The sequence below is a fragment of the Phyllobates terribilis genome, unplaced genomic scaffold (genome assembly GCF_046119375.1).
Source record: "Phyllobates terribilis strain yellow unplaced genomic scaffold, ASM4611937v1 Scaffold_7__3_contigs__length_470593459, whole genome shotgun sequence".
NCBI classification, from domain to species: Eukaryota; Metazoa; Chordata; class Amphibia; order Anura; family Dendrobatidae; genus Phyllobates; species Phyllobates terribilis.
This window is the reverse complement of record NW_027362767.1, coordinates 79,541,150-79,553,492: the sequence shown is the minus strand read 5'-3', so window position 1 is coordinate 79,553,492 and position 12,343 is coordinate 79,541,150. Positions and strand designations below refer to the sequence as shown.

At 42.0% G+C, this 12,343-nt stretch overlaps 1 protein-coding gene across 2 annotated transcripts in view; it reads right to left on the bottom strand.

Annotated features, from left to right (window-relative positions):
- The window catches only part of TTBK2 (tau tubulin kinase 2), an 84,543-nt gene that overhangs the window by 20,156 nt on the left and 52,044 nt on the right, over positions 1 to 12,343 (bottom strand). The window lies entirely within an intron of this gene.

The following is a 12,343-nucleotide window of genomic DNA, read 5'->3' as shown; positions in this document are numbered from 1 at the left end:
TTAAATCCAATGAAAGATTTTCTATGGGTTCAAGTCAGGAGACTAAAGGCCACTCCTGAATCTTCCAGAACTTGTTTCTCAAAGCAAGTCCTGGTGAGGTATCTATGGATCATTGTCCTGTTGGTAAGTAAAATGACACCCAAGCTTCGGCTTCTAGAAGTAATGATGATTTATCCTGAAATTTCCTGTTACTTGATGGATTCAATCTTGGTCTGCACAAGTTGAGAAAGCAAAGCAGTCCAGGACATCGTCGAGCCACAGCTATTGTTCACTGTAGGCATCACAGAGCCACTGCCATGCTTCATTGTAGGCATCACCAAGCAACCGCCATGCTTCTCTGTAGGCATCACAGAGCCATCGCCATGTTTCATTGTAGTCATCGCCGAGCCACGCCATACTTCACTGTAGGCATCACCGAGCCACCGCCACGCTTCAAAGTAGGCATGACCAAGCTACCACCATGCTTCTAATTATAATCATTTTTATTGTTTTTCAAAAATACAAAACAGACAAAAAGGAGTAAATCATATTTTAAAAACAAAGAATAATTATTATTTAATTATTTCAAATGCCCCCCATCCTCCCTATACCATTCATTTATGGGTGCTATAAGTGTTATTTATTTAGTTGTATTACAGAAGGTCTGCATCTGTAGAAGTTGCTGAACAAGCTACCACCATGCTTCACTGTAGGAAAGGTGTTATTTTCAGCGTATGCTTCATTCTTCCTCCTCTAGACATGCTGTTGATCCATAGGCCAGAAAACTTTTAGTTTTGGGTCATTGCTCCAAAGAATATAATCCCAAAACTCCTTTTTTTTGGGGGGGGGGGTCAATAGAGATGTATCTTGCAGTTTGGGCATGGAGAACTTAAATGTTTAGTATGCACCTTACTGTATAAACTGAAACCTCAATGCTTGCGGCCACCAAATCTTGCTAAAGGTTATTTTTCAGTCACGTAAGGGTTTTTGACTGTTTGCCTCCTCAGGAATCAGCCGCTGGTAGCGTTCTCAACAACCAGGTAGTGTAGCCAGTGCTTCTTTATCTTTGAACCCTGCTTCCAGCTGTATCACTAGGAACATTCATTGCCTTTGCTAACTTTTTATACCCTTTTCGCTGTATGGCAGCGATTTCTTCTCTTAACGTTTTTTGATGGCTCTCTTGACAACCCACGAATATTGGTGAACTGGAAACCATTGCGGAACATACCAAGAATCCTCAGGAACACTACCAGAAGCTGATGTCTGGTTATGCATCACATTTGCAGCAGGTCATAAAAGCCAAAGGCACTAAAAACGCTTATCATGAAGTGGTTGAATAATTTTGAGACTGCCTAAATCAATAAAAGTGGCATTTTGTGTTGAATTTGGAGAAACCACTTGTTATATTAGCTGTGTTCATGTATTAAATTGTTTTTATTTTATTACAAAAAGAAGACATTTTGTAAATTTGCTAATAACCAAATTTGCATTGGAGATTGAATAATTTAATTTGATCCATGACCAGCATGTATTCAATCTCAAAAATTTTCTAAAAAGAAGGGGATAATGACTAAAGTAAGACTCTGGCAATCACAAAGTAATTTTCTGAAATCAAGCAGTTTTAGAAAATTCTCCGTATACAGCAAAGGAGATCACACAAGTTGTATCAATATAGAGCAGGGTACCCATGGAAGAATCTGCAGGGGAAGGAGGTGGGAGAACAGATCAATGGTGGGGTCAGCAAAAACTTGTGAAAAAAAGTGAGTGAACACAGTCCCCTTCTACACAGACTACATCCAGCATGTATTACTGGGAGGGACAATCTGAAATCAGGAGCAGTTTGGAAAATGTAAATGTTTACACCAGGCAGTATAATTTAAAGTAAATGGAATGACTTTCTGCATTGAAGCAGATAGGAATATGTCTCACAACAAACCTGCTGACTGTTTCTAATGGCAATAAGCAGAATTATGAATGTAGCTCGGGACTGCAGCACAAGCAATATGAGCTTTAACTTTTCACCAGTGAACAAGTAATGAAGCGTATTACGTAATCACGACTTGTTAGGTACAGCATGTCAATATACCATTTGTCACATGGTTCTTCTGGTGGACATAAGATTTACAGGAGGGCCTGGTCACATTCATAAACCTACAAGAATGAATGTGGCCATAAATGTGGTACATACAGGTGCATCTCACTAAATTAGAATATCATCAAAAAGTTAATTTATTTCAGTTCTTCAATACAAAAAGTGAAACCCGTATATTATATAGAGTCATTACAGAGTGATCTATTGCAAGTGTTTATTTCTGTTAATGTTGATGATTATGGCTAACAGCCAATGAAAACACAAAAGTCATTATCTCAGAAAATTAGAATGATTAACAAAAAACACCTGCAAAGGCTTCCTAAGCGTTTAAAAAGGTCCCTTAGTCTATTTCAGTAGGCTCCACAATCATGTGGAAGACTGCAGACTTGACAGATGTCCAGAAGGCAGTCATTGACACACTCCACAAGGAGGGTAAGCCACAAAAGATCATTGCTAAAGAAGCTGGCTGTTTCACAGAGTGCTGTATCCAAGCATATTAATGGAAAGTTGATTGGAAGGAAAAAGTGTGGTAGAAAAAAAGTGCACAAGCAACCGGGATAACCGCAGTCTTGAAAGGATTGTTAAGAAAAAGTAATTTAAAAATTTGGGGGAGATTCACAAGGAGTGGACTGCTGCTGGAGTCATTCCTTCAAGAGCCACCACACACAGACGTATCCAGGACATGGGCTACAAGTGTCACATTCCTTGTGTCAAGCCACTCATGACCAATAGACGACAACGCCAGAAGCGTCTTACCTGGGCAAAGGAAAAAAACACCTGGACTGTTGCTCAGTGGTCCAAGGTGTTGTTTTCAGATGAAAGTAAATTTTGCATTTCATTTGGAAATCAAGGTCCAGAGTCTGGAGGAAGAGTGGAGAGGCCACAATCCAAGCTGCTGGAGGTCTAGTGTGAAGTCTCCAAGCTGCTGGAGGTCTAGTGTGAAGTCTCCACAATCAGTGATGGTTTGGGCAGCCATGTCATCTGCTGGTGTAGGTCCACTGTGTTTTATCAAGACCAAAGTCAGCGCAGCCGTGTACCAGGACATTTTAGTGCCCTTCATGCTTCCCTCTGCCGACAAGCTTGTGGAGATGGAAATGTCATTCTCCAGCAGGACTTGGCCCCTGTCCACACGGCCAAAAGTACCAATACCTGGTTTACACACAACACTATCACTGTGCTTGATTGACAGCAAACTCACCTGACCTTAACCCCATAGAGAATCTATTATAGAGAATCTATAGGGTATTGTCAAGAGGAAGATGAGAGACCCCAGACCAAACAATGCAGACGAGCTGAAGGCTGCTATCAAAGCAACCTGGGCTTCCATAACACCTCAGCAGTGCCACAGGCTGATCGCCTCCATGCCACGCCGCATTGATGCAGTAATTGATGCAAAAGGAGCCCCGACCAAGTATTGAGGGCATTTACAGAACATACATTTCAGTAGGACAACATTTCCGATTTTAAAAACATTTTTCAAGCTGTTGCTATAAAGTATTCTAATTTACTGAGATAATGACTGCCGTGTTTTCATTGTCTGTAAGCCATAATCATCAACATTAACAGAAATAAATACTTGAAATAGATCACTCTGTGTGTAATGACTCTATATAATAGATCCCTCTGTGTGTAATGACTCTATATAATATAGGAGTTTCACTTTTTGTATTGAACTGAAATAAATTACATTTTTGATGATATTCTAATTTAGTGAGATGCACCTGTATGCAGCTGCATATACTGACTCCCTGTCAGATTCACATTAGCGGTTTCCATTGCTGCCTCTAACCACATCACACAAGCAGGTCAAGAAAGTGTCGTCCTAAGGCCCCCAAGACACACGAGCAATGTGAAGACTTGTCATTACACTGGATAGGAGCACTCAGTAATTAAGGCTGGAGTGACAATTAGCAATTACAGCTGCCTGGCACATTAATTTGTAATAAAAAATAATAATAAAGTACTAGAACAGAAATCAAGAGTTGTGACAAGATATTTAGTGAAATTCCAAATGAGAACGGTTTATGCCGGCACATAATAGAATTAGTGATTCAGAGGCAAAGGATTCACTATGAGCAGTCATTTGACTGGAAGGAAGGCAAAAGCAGGAAGGAAGGCAAAGGAGGAAGAAAGGAAGGCAGGTAGGCAAAGGAGGAAGGAAGGAAGGCAGGTAGGCAAAGGAGGAAGAAAGGAAGGCAGGCAGGCAAAGGAGGAAGAAAGGAAGGCAGGCAAAGGAGGAAGAAAGGAAGGCAGGCAGGCAAAGGAGGAAGGAAGGAAGGCAGGCAGGCAAAGGAGGAAGAAAGGAAGGCAGGCAGGCAAAGGAGGAAGAAATGAAGGCAAAGGAGGAAGAAAGGAAGGAAGGGAAAGGAGGAAGGAATGAAAGGAAGAAGGGAAAGGAGGAAGGAATGAAAGGAAGGAGGAGAAAGGAGGAAGTAAGGGATCAAAAGAAGGCAGGAAGAAAGGAAGGGAAAGGAGGCAGGCAAAAAAGGAAGGTAAAGGATGAAGGACAGAAGTTTTTCTTGTACATGGAAGAAAGGAAGGCAAAGGAGGAAGAAAGGAAGGAAGGGAAAGGAGGAAGGAATGAAAGGAAGGAGGAGAAAGGAGGAAGTAGGGGAGGAAAGGGAGACAGGAAGAAAGGAAAAGAGGATGAAGGACAGAAGTTTTTCTTGTACATGAAAGAAAGGAAGGCAAAGGAGGAAGAAAGGAAAGCAAAGAAGGAAGGAATGAAAGGAAGAAGGGAAAGTTGGAAGGAAAGAAAGGAAGGAGGAGAAAGGAGGAAGTAGGGGAGGGAAAGGAGGCAGGAAAAAAGGAAGAGAAAGGATGAAGGACAGAAGTTTTTCTTGTACATGAGCATGGTCTTATTGCAGTTCAGTAATATTTTCAATGTTTATGACCTGCAATAGAAGACAAAGTCAATATACGCACATGGAAAAGACGTGTCAATCAAATAGAGTGGTGCAGGGAGAAGCCTGTTACGGTCTCCCGCTAAAGACCCCAGCTGGTTCTTCAAACTAGACTTTCTCTAAACACTGAAGCTTTTTAAAGGAAGACATGCCCGATTTCAGTCGCACAGCTGGGCTCTTAGGTTTGCTGTTCATGTTCGCACAGCAAGAATGCAATTCGAAGTTCCCTTTAAGTGGGCAGTTACCAATGCCTACATTTACTCCTCTTTTCCACCACTATACTTTATTTATAGCATTAGCAATAGACAACATATAGCGAATAACCACATTGTATCCTTTTCAAGTGGTCAACCAGCCTCTGTGGGGGAAAAAAAAAAAGCTAGTCCTGGATGGCCCCTGCACTGGACAGCCCTGGCAGCTACCCACCAGCGGGCAATATGCAGCACTACTCCCCTGCCACGCCATACACCTAGAGGTATACAGCATATCCTAAGGCCTCGCTCAGACGTTGGACTTTTTCATCTACGTGACTATGTAAAAAAAGGACTGATTTTCATTAGCATTTTGTCAGTGATTTTCTTGAATGTAAAAAAAAGTAATAATTGCAAAGTTTCTCCTACTTATTACAATGTTAATCACGGATTGAACACTGATCCGTGTGCTGCCGTGATTATCATAGACATATATGATTGTTTTTGGTCCGAGTCACAGATCAAAACCAGACATGGGCTCCAAAAAAAAAAAAAAAAATGTAAAAAACAGATATGTGAACAGCTCTATAGACAATCATGAATACGTGTTCTATCCAGGAAACAAACAAAACGGAGGTGTGAATGAGGCCGAAGCTCGTTTCAGTCAATTAGACTGTAACTAGCTATAACATTAGGCTTCTTCTCTGCAGGGAGGCTGCCCATAGCTCTGCCATGTCCTGGCCTCACCTCCTTGCCTCGCTCATAACGTGAGAAAATACATATGAACATTTCTTTCAGATAATCTGATCAAACAGGATTATGTCTGCCTAGATGTACAGAGGAGGATGGTGAAGGCTGGAGGCTGCACATTAACGACTGCCAGCTCCAAATAAAACCCTGTGTGCTTCAAGCAAGGGTGGATGTTTTGACATATGACAAAAGATGCATCGACATTACAGACTAGGAGCATATGGAGCCAGATTACAGTTTTCTATCTATATTTGTGTATTGCAACATTATCTGCGCTGACATCCACCCACACATACGCATTATTATTATTATTATTTTTTACTTCCAACATTTATAGCTGAATCCAAGGTCTGACAGCAAACAGAAGGTCATGTTATCAGGTCTCGTAGACAAGGGGTAGGACTTTTAAAAGTAACATTAAAAGGGAATCTGTCAGCAGGTTATTGCTATGTAATCTGAGAGCTGAATGATGTAGGGGCAGAGAGCCTGATTCCAGAGATGTATCACTTACTGGGCTGTGTTTCTGCTTTAAAAAAATAAATAAATCAGTGCATTATCACATAAATTTTACTGTTTCAATACAATCATTGTTTAATCACAAGGAGATTATCACTATAGGACTAGTCATCTCATACCCCATGGTAAACTGCTATGTGCAACCCCACCCCCAACATGGATTGGCAGCTTTCTGCCAGTGCAGAATCAGCCAATCAGTGGTGTGGGCGGGGTTATACAGAGCTCAGCTAGATCTTCAGTAGAGAAAACTGTGATTGTATCAAAATGACAGCAAGCAGTCCAGCAAGTGACAACGCTGGAATCAGGGTCTCAGCCTCTACATCATGCTGCTCTTAGATTACACAGCAAAAATCTGGTGACAGATTAATTTAAAGTGTGGACTATGGAAATAAAGCGATATTGCATCACTAATTTTATATATAATTTTCTTTCTAAATATGTACACATACATATTATCTATACACACACACACACACTAACTAGGCATCTGCATTGCATACATATATATGTATAACGTACGTGTGTGCACATGTGAGATATAAGTACATATTATATATACATATACATATATATATATATATATATATATACACACACATACACTTAAAGAAATTTCTGTATTTTCATTACTATGAAAATTGTACATTCACACTGAAGGCATCAAAACTATGAATTAACACATGTGGAATTATATACTTAACAAAAAAGTGTGAAACAACTGAAAATATGTCTTATATTCTAGGTTCTTCAAAGTAGCCACCTTTTGCTTTGACTGCTTTGCACACTCTTGGCATTCTCTTGATGAGCTTCAAGAGGTAGTCACCGGAAATGGTCTTCCAACAATCTTGAAGGAGTTCCCAGAGATGCTTAGCACTTGTTGGCCCTTTTGCCTTCACTCTGCGGTCCAGCTCACCCCAAACCATCTCGATTGGGATCAGGTCTGGTGACTGTGGAGGCCAGGTCATCTGGCGTAGCACCCCATCACTCTCCTTCTTGGTCAAATAGCCCTTACACAGCCTGGAGGTGTGTTTGGGGTCATTGTCCTGTTGAAAAATAAATGATGGTCCAACTAAATGCAAACCGGATGGAATAGCATGCCTCTGCAAGATGCTGTGGCAGCCATGCTGGTTCAGTATGCCTTCAATTTTGAATAAATCTCCAACAGTGTCACCAGCAAAGCACCCCCACACCATCACACCTCCTCCTCCTTGCTTCACGGTGGGAACCAGGCATGTAGAGTCCATCCGTTCAACTTTTCTGCGTCGCACAAAGATACGGTGGTTGGAACCAAAGATCTCAAATTTGGACTCATCAGACCAAAGCACAGATTTCCACTGGTCTAATGTCCATTCCTTGTGTTCTTTAGCCCATACAAGTCTCTTCTGCTTGTTGCCTGTCCTTAGCAGTGGTTTCCTAGCAGCTATTTTACCATGAAGGCCTGCTGCACAAAGTCTCCTCTTAACAGTTGTTGTAGAGATGTGTCTGCTGCTAGAACTCTGTGTGGCATTGACCTGGTCTCTAATCTGAGCTGCAGTTAACCTGCGATTTCTAAGGCTGTTGACTCGGATAAACTTATCGTCAGAAGCAGAGGTGACTCTTGGTCTTCCTTTCCTGGGGCGGTCCTCATGTGAGCCAGTTTATTTGTAGCGCTCGATGGTTTTTGCAACTGCACTTGGGGACACTTTCAAAGTTTTCTCAATTTTTCGCACTGACTGACCTTCATTTCTTAAAGTAATGATGGCCACTCATTTTTCGTCACTTAGAATTTGTATTATTGCAAGAAAAAAGCAGCTAACAGTCTATTCAGTAGGACTATCAGCTGTGTATCCACCAGACTTCTGCACAACACAACTGACGGTCCCAACCCAATTTATAAGGCAAGAAATCCCACTTATTAAACCTGACAGGGCACACCTGTGAAGTGAAAACCATTTCCGGTGACTACCTCTTGAAGCTCATCAAGAGAATGCCAAGAGTGTGCAAAGCAGTCATCAAAGCAAAAGGTGGCTACTGTGAAGAACCTAGAATATAAGACGTATTTTCAGTTGTTTCACACATTTTTGTTAAGTATATAATTCCACATGTGTTAATTCATAGTTTTGATGCCTTCAGTGTGAATGTACAATTTTCATAGTCATGAAAATACAGAAAAATCTTTATATGAGAAGGTGTGTCCAAACTTTTGGTCTGTATTATTTATTTTTATATATATATATATATATATATATATATATATATATATATATATATATATATATATATATATATATATATATATATATATATATATATATATATATATATATATATTAAAAAAAAACGTAATTCTGGAGTTTAGATTTTTTTATCATTACGCCGTTTACCGATCTGATTAATTTTTTTTTATATTGATAGATCGGGAGATTCTGAACGCGGCGATACCAAATATGTGTATATTTGATTTTTTGATTGTTTTATTTTGAATGGGGGTGATTTAAACTTTTATATTTTTTAAATTTTTTAAATATTTTTTTTCTAACTTTTTACTTGCTTCAATAGTATCCTTAGGAGACTTGAAGCTGTGATTGTCCGATCGCCTCGGTTTTACATAGCAGGGCTTCAGCCTTGCCATGTGTAACAAAAGAGCTCATCTGCTATGAACGCCGATCACTGGGTGGAGCTCATAGCAGATCGGCTATGACAACCACAGGGGTCTCATCCAGACCCCGGGTTGTCATGCTAATCCATTGGTGACCCGTGATCACGTGACAGGGTCGCCGATGGGCGGAGCCAACAACGCTTCTTCCCTTCCAAATAATCCCTTTAAAAAAAAAAAAAAAAAGAGATGTTTTCAAAATGGATTAAGAAAGTAATGCCGCTCTCAAGTGAAATTTAATCAGTCATTTTCACCCTCATTTAACTAAATCAACATTGTGTGGAGCCAAAAGAAAGGCCTGTACGCCCCCGCCGTTGTGCGAGTCTCCTTGATGGCAGATCATTAGTGACTCCACGGCAGGGGCCAGGTGCCTGAATGCAAATCCAGTTAGGACTCTGCAGCATCTGATGTAAATGTGTCCTCCAACAAATCGAATCCTGCGCTCTCATCTGGAGCAGAGATAATGGGATTAATCAGGCCACTATCGCCTATGGAGACAGAAGCGGCAGCCGGCAATGGGTCAGAACACGGTGATAAGTGTTTGCTAGTGCAGGACAGGGTCCTGTGGCAACCTGCGGCTCGTTGGGCCCGCTCATCGGCACGGCTGCTGTTTTTGGCATATGGATTCTGTAACATTCATTAATAATTCAATGTTTCACAGTATTGGGCAAAACAGAAAATAAGACATATCCATTAGTAGCTCCTCGCATAAGAAAATCACATCTTTGGCCATAAGCAAGTTATTATTGGCAACTATACAGCTAAAGGCCGCACCATTTACTACAATTTTGTGGTAGTTGTTACACGCACGCCGCTAGGTTCAGATAGGGCAAGGCGGGTTTCATTAATTTTTTGGAATCCTGGGGGAACCGTTACTCAGGGCAACCATAGGCTGCAGCTTCTCTCAAGCACACGATAGATTCAGTTGCTGACCAGACACATGTGACAAGAGTCTTTTTCAACAATGGAATTTAATCTGAAGCGCGGCCAGCGCAATTCAGGGATATTACAGCAACAATCTTCACTACAGTACAATCTGAGTTTGAGCAACCGGCTCCAGTAACAATACAGTAGTTTCTTCACAAGACACAGTATTACAGTCTCTTCAGTAGCATAATTCAGACAAGATTAGATCTCTTGGCAGCATGCTTCTATGCATAAACAGCAGGCTTTTCCTTCACAAGGACTCACTAGTACAGAGCATTCTTTATACTGCATGGAGATGGAGGAGGGGGTGGGGTTGATGCGGGAGATGATCTCTGTGGCACAATTCCTTCCAGTCCTTATCTTCCGGCCCGTTGATAGACTTCCAGAACTAACAGTGCAGGGTATCTAACCTGTGTTGAGCTTTACCCTGGACTTGTATCCTGTTCTCTTTCCTGCACTTCTATGAGATACAGATCACACACACCACTTCTCCCTTTGGCTGCAGCCAGAATAGTGAACAAGTTCCTCACAATCCCCCTTGGGCTCTGCTAACCACTCCCTGTCTCTTTTGACTGTGTTAACTCTAAAAGTTGCTGGATGCTTTTGTAGCCACAGCACTACTTCTGCATGTCACACTCTTCCCTCCTTTTTGATATCGTACTCGATATTCGTCTTAATTGGTCAATCTGACCAATTCTGAGACAGTGGTAAAAGTTGAATAACTTTATATACAAACTAGAAGGTGGCCTGATTCTAATGTATCGGGTATTCTAGAATATGTATGCGGCCGACCGGGCGCAATCAGCAGAGCGTTGTTTAAATTTAGCGCCAAAATCGCTGATTGGTCGTGGTTGGCGGTTGCGACCAATCAGCGATTTTGGCGCTAAATTTAAACACCGCTCTGCTGATTGGTCGTGGTTGGCGGTTGCGACCAATCAGCAGAGCGGTGTTTAAATTTGGCGCCAATATCGCTGATAGGTCGCGGCCGCCAGCCGCGACCTATCAGCGAACCGTGTTATTGAGGACCGGGGAGCGGATCTGCCTGTGCGGGTACTTCCACTGCGAGCAGCTGGGAGATGACCGGCTAGCGCTGGTCATCTCCCGGCTGCATCGCCGCTGACCTCCGTGCGGCAGATGAGCCGCTAACGGCCGCCATCTTTTTCTGAAATCCCGCGTCGCTGATTGGCCGCGGCCGGACCAAACAGCGACGCGGGATTTCCTGGACAGACAGACAGGATAAGACGATTATATATATTAGATTGGCATAACATTTACAAACATCAATAACAACCTATTCTTACGACCTTTTGCTTGTAGAACTCCTATAAGAAATACACAATTAAAACAAACCGCATATCTTCCGCTGGAGCTTTTCGTATGTCATCAGTCAACTCTCTCTCTCTCACTAGGCCAAAACAAGTCTTTCCACCAGGTAACATTGTCTATACTGTCTCTCAGTGGTGAATACCACAAAAAAAAAAAAAAGCTTACCTGGTCCATAGTCAGAGATACCCATTTCCAATCGACAGTCCTTGGCACTTGGCTCGGTTCACCAAGTGTCTCATACGTCAGCATCACAGGCCTCCTCACTTCTCGAGTCAACATCCTCCTGGTAGTTTGTTCTTCAGATACCACAGGTTCCTCGGTTGCAGGAGTTTCTTCTCCCGCGCTTATTTCTCGTACTGCCTCAGATTATCTTGGAACAGCCTCTGTAAGTTCCTGTACTTCTCTTGAATCGTCCGTTTCCACCTGGTCTGGTAATTCTGCTACTCCTAAGTGTCGATCGGTCTCTTCAGTGACCAGTGTTCCATCATCAGATCTGAATTGGACTTCCTCTGTACTCCGTGGTAGAAACTCTGAAGCCTCGGGACTTAATTCATTCTCCTGAGGATGGTACATCCCTCTCCTTGCCGGTCTGAGAAATACAACGGTGTGTTCTTCTTCATCTGAACTTTCAAGGTCACTATCCACCTTCGGAGCTTCAGTCTGTGGTGGTCCCTTAGTAGATCTCGGACAATGGCTACTTCTGGGAAGTATTGTTGTGGTGGGAGATAATCACAGGGTAGTAGTAAATTCCGATAGACTATTCTGGTTTTCTTGTCTCCCGTTTCCAATCGGATTTCATACACTGGGCTGTCATCGGCTTTCCTCCTTAAGACCACATATACCTTGTCTTCCGAGTAAGAACAAAGTTTTCCTGGACCGCCTTTCTAACGTACATTCTTGACTAGCACCCGGCTTCCCAGTGCCAATTCTGATCCATAACTTTTCGATCATAGTACTCCTTACTCTTGCTCTGTCCTTGTGTAACCACTTTGGACGCTATGTTGTATGCCTCTGCCATCCGTTC